The following is a 5264-nucleotide window of genomic DNA, read 5'->3' on the forward strand; positions in this document are numbered from 1 at the left end:
AGTAAAACCAACCCTCGAGTTGCCCCGAGGTGGCCCTGCAGGCTGCCCATTTCGGACCAACACTCAGAGGAGCACTGGCCCCTGGGGGGGGGGGGTTAAAATAAAGATGACCCTTGAGTCCGCGGAACCCAAGGGAAAAAGGCTAGGTGGCAAATGGTAAAACAAAGGTTGGGCCTTGCTGGAGGAGTTTTATTTAAGGCGAACTGTCAAGGGGTTCCCATTATAACCCAACCGCATAAGGAACGCAAAATCAAGGAACATAACACCGGTATGACGGAAACTAGGGCGGCAAGAGTGGAACAAAACACCAGGCATAAGGCCGAGCTTTCCACCCTTTAGCAAGTATATAGATGCATTAAAGTAAACAAGTTATAATAATGATATCCCAACAATAAACATGTTCCAACAAGGAACAAACTCCAATCTTCACCTGCAACTAGCAATGCTATAAGAGGGGCCAAGCAAAGCGGTAACATAGCCAAACAACGGTTTGCTAGGACAAGGTGGGTAAGAGGTTTGACATGGCAATATGGGAGACATGATAAAGCATGTGGTAGGTATCGCGGCATAGGCATAGCAATAGAGCGAGCAACTAGCAAGCAATGATAGAAGTGATTTCGAGGGTATGGTCATCTTGCCTGCAAAGTTCTCCGAGTTGACGTAAGCTTGATCCTCGTAAGCGTACTCAATGGGTTCCTCGATCACGTACTCGTCTCCTGGCTCTACCCAAAGCAAGAACACAAGCAAAGGGAACCACAATCAACCACGGTGCAATGCGCAAGAAACATGATGCAAAACATGGCATGATATGCGGGAAGTAATATGCAATGCATATGCGTGCTTTGGAAAGGAAAGATTGAACCAGGCCTCAACTTGGCAAAACAAGAGTGCTGCTGGAAAGGTGAGTTGATTTCGGTCGAAATCGATATAAAGATCATCGGAATCGGATGCACGATTTGCAAATGGCAAGCAAAACAATAATGGCACAAATCTGCAATTAACAGCACGATCCCATCTAGAATGCAACAAGAAACTAAGCTACTGCACTCTAACATAGCAACAAAGCACATGGCAGTAATCCACTCCAGATGCTTGACAAAAGATGAACACTGAGCTACGGCTAAAACACACAATAGCAGGTTCAACCAAGCATGACAAAAGTGCAAAAGATATCAGGTTCACAGACTTAGTGAAAATAACATGTCCGTAATTAACATCAGGAAGCAATGTTTAGAGCAAGATAACAACATGCTACAGGAACATATCATGGCCAAGCAAGGCATGACATGAAACTATTCAAAGCATATAACAAAAGTCCCTTACTGACCATAAGCCAAAAGGGATCAAAAAATATGATGGCACCCATGTAAACATAGCAAGTTTCGTTAACAGATTCAGACTTGGCAGAAAACCGGGCATGTCAAAAACAGAGTTACGTAGGCATCTTTGCGAGCTTGATGCACTCACCACAAGGCATTGCATGACAAACTAAGCATACACCTATCAAGAAGACATGTTCAAGAAGCTAAACATGGCAAGAACAATCTCATAGAATGCACGGATCAACTACAACAACCTCGGCAAAATTGATTAACACGTAACCAATCTGCCAGGAACATTTTATAGCAAAAGTAGAGCAAGATAGAGTCATGCTTGGGTACTCCATAATTGCAAACAAAGACATGGATGGATATAACATAACAATATCTCAAAATCATCCTTACTGAATATGCTCAAAAGAGGCATGGATCACTCTGTAGCAACATGAATACATGGCATAAAAATAACATCAGGGAAATGACTTAGAAGAATTCTAAGTCCCTGAAATCAGCAACATCACGAGAGCTACTTTGCATGCTTGTGCTAGACACCACAAAGACCACAAAAATACATGGCATACACCCCTGTAAAGATGGCATGGCATAGCCCAAAACACATGTAGGGCTCAAGTTCCTAGGAGGCACACATTAAACATGGCAAAAATGACAAATGTCCATAATCTGTTAAGAAACAGAAATTAACATTTTATAGCACTCTTGCAATAGCATTTAGGGCATCAAGATGGACCCAAACAAACATGATGCAATGGAATCAAATGAAGAGCACATCCAGACAAACATTTTGATATCTCATGCACGCAACAGAGCAACGAATGAGGAGTTATGATGCGATGAGTATGGCATGAAAACATGACAGAAAAAAGGACTTAGTGGGAAATATACCTCCCGAAACGAATCTAGGGTTTCGGGGAACGCCGTACGAGGTTCGCTGGAAGGTCACCGGAGGAGAGGGAGACGACGCCGGAGTTAGGGAAGTGCGGGGACGGCGGAGGAAATGACGGTAGAGGGCGGATCCGGCCACAGGAGGGAGCTCCAACAAGCCGACGATGACGACACTGGCCGGACTAACGGAGAAGAGAGGTGAGGTCCTCGCCGGATCTGACAACTCCGGCCAGATCGTGTGCTGCTGCGGCGGTTCGGCGAGAGGGCGCGCAGGGTCAGCTGAAGGCGGCGCGGGCCAGCGGTTGGCAGAGCAGGCGAGTTCCGGCGACGAGGCGGCGGGGTCGCGGCCTCCGGCGAGGTCCGGGTGGCCGACGGGAGGCGTGGCGGCGGGCCGCGGCGGGTGAGCAGCGGTGGCGCCGGGCTCGCACGGGCTGGATCTGGGCCCCGCGGGCCGCGCGGTGGTGGGAGGCGGCGCGGACAGGTGTCAGTCTGTGAGTGGCTCGGGGTGGCGGCGCGTTTTGTCCGGCCGGACCGGACGTGTCCGGCGGCGGGAGGAGGAAGAGGCTAGGGTTTTGGACTACGGGAATTTCGGAGGGGGCACCTATTTATAGATTCTGGGAGTTAGGAGAGTCCAAATGAGGTGCGGTTTTCGGCCACGCAATCGTGATCGAACGACCGAGAGGAAGGAGGGGTTTTGGCTGGGTTTTGGGCCACTTTGGAGGGGTGTTGGGCTGCAACACATACAAGGCCTTTATGGTTCCTCAATTAGCCGTTGGAGTATCAAACGAAGTCCAAATGACACGAAACTTGACATGTGGTCTACCGGTAGTATACCAAGGCCGCTTGGCAAGTCTCGGTCCAATCTGAGAACGTTTAACACCCGCACATGAAAAGAGGCAAAAGGGGACGCCGGAGGACATAGGAGTGCCGGAATGCAAAACGGACAACGGGGAAAATGCTCGGATGGATGTGAGAACACGTATGCAAATGCAATGCACATGATGACATGATATGAGATGCATGACATGGACAAAATGCAAAATGAAGACAAAACCCAACCACGAGGAAAATATCATAACTTAGTGCCGAAAATGGCAAGAGTTGGAATACAAATATGGCGAGTTACATACGGGGCGTTACAACACTCCACCTCTACGAAAGGATCTCGTCCCGAGATCTAGGACTAGAAAAACTCCGGATATTCAGAACGGAGGTGGTCCTCGCGTTCCCAGGTGGCTTCATGGTCGAATAATGTGACCACTTCACTTTCAGGAATTTGATAGACTTGTTGCGAGTCTTGCGCTCAGTTTCTTCTAGAATAGCAACGGGATGCTCATGATAAGACAGGTCTTCTTGGAGATCAATCTCTTCAAAGTTGATGGTGTGGTCAGGAGTCTTGAAACACTTGCGAAGCTGAGACACATGAAACACGTGGTGCACATTTGCAAAGTTGGATGGAAGCTCAAGTTGATAGGCGAGATCGCCTCTTTTGCTAATGATCTTGAAAGGACCCACGCATCTAGGGGCAAGCTTCCCTTTGATACCGAAGCGACGAGTACCTTTGATTGGAGAGACGCGAAAGTAGACATGGTCTCCGATCTCGAAAGCCAAGTCACGATGCTTGCTATCATAGTAACTCTTCTGGTGTGATTGCGCGGCTTTGATATTTTCATGAATGACTTTGCACATTTCTTCAGCCTCTGTGATCAAGTCATTGCCAAGAAGTTGGCGTTCACCAGTCTCTGACTAGTTAAGAGGAGTACGACACTTTCCGCCATAGAGAATCTCGAATGGGGCCTTGCCCGAACTCGCTTGGAAGCTGTTGCTGTAGGAGAACTCGGCATATGGAAGACAATCTTCCCACTTCATACCGAAAGAAATGACACAAGCCCTGAGCATATCTTCAAGAATTTGATTGACTCGCTCGACTTGGCCACTAGTTTGAGGATGAAAGGCTGTGCTGAAGCGAATGTTGGTGCCCATGGCCTTCTGGAAGGAATCCCAAAACTTAGAGGTAAAGATGCTTCCATGATCTGAAGATATCAACCGTGGAATGCCATGCAGGGAGACAATCCTGGAGGTATATAGCTCTGCCAACTGAGCTGCTGCGATAGATTATTTGATAGGAAGAAAATGAGCCACTTTAGTGAGCTTGTCGATGACAATGAAGATAGCATCATTGCCACGCTTGGACTTGGGAAATCCAGTCACGAAGTCCATCTCAATATGGTCAAACTTCCATCCTGGAATGGCAAGAGGTTGGAGGAGACCAGCTGGCCGTTGGTGTTCTGCTTTCACTCTTCTGCAGACATCACATTCATTCACGAACCGAGCAATCTCGCGCTTCATTCGAGTCCACCAATACGACTAGTTGAGGTCATGGTACATCTTTGTACTTCCAGGATGAATAGACAAGAGTGAATTGTGAGCCTCGTTCATAATGACTTTACGAAGGTCACCCTTAGGAACAACAATGCGATCCTTGAAGAATAGAGTATCCTTGTCATCAAGGCGATAGCACTTGTACTTGGGTTGGCTCTTGCAATCCCAATCTTCACCTTCTTCACCATAGCATCAAGAAGTTGAGCCTCACGAATCTGATCTTCCAAAGTAGGAGAGACTTGGAGGTTGGCAAGGAATCCTTGAGGAATAACTTGGAGATTAAGTTTGCAGAAAGCTTCACAAAGATCCGGTTGATAGGGCTTGAGAATCAAACTGTTGCAGTAAGCCTTCCTGCTCAAAGCGTCAGCAATGACATTGGCCTTGCCTGGAGTATATTCAATACTTGGATTATACTCTTGAATCATTTCGACCCAACGAGTCTGCCTGAGGTTGAGGTTGGGCTGAGTGAAGATGTACTTGAGACTCTTATGACCAGTGAAGATGTCCACTTTTCTTCCCAACAAGAGATGTCTCAATGTTAAAAGAGCATGAACAACTGCCGCCAACTCGAGGTCATGAGTGGGGTAGTTCTTTTCGTTAGGCTTCAACCGGCGAGAGGTATAGGCCACAACTCTCTTCTCTTGCATTAACACAGCACCG

This window comes from Triticum dicoccoides, chromosome 2A (genome assembly GCF_002162155.2).
Source record: "Triticum dicoccoides isolate Atlit2015 ecotype Zavitan chromosome 2A, WEW_v2.0, whole genome shotgun sequence".
Classification (NCBI taxonomy): domain Eukaryota; kingdom Viridiplantae; phylum Streptophyta; class Magnoliopsida; order Poales; family Poaceae; genus Triticum; species Triticum dicoccoides.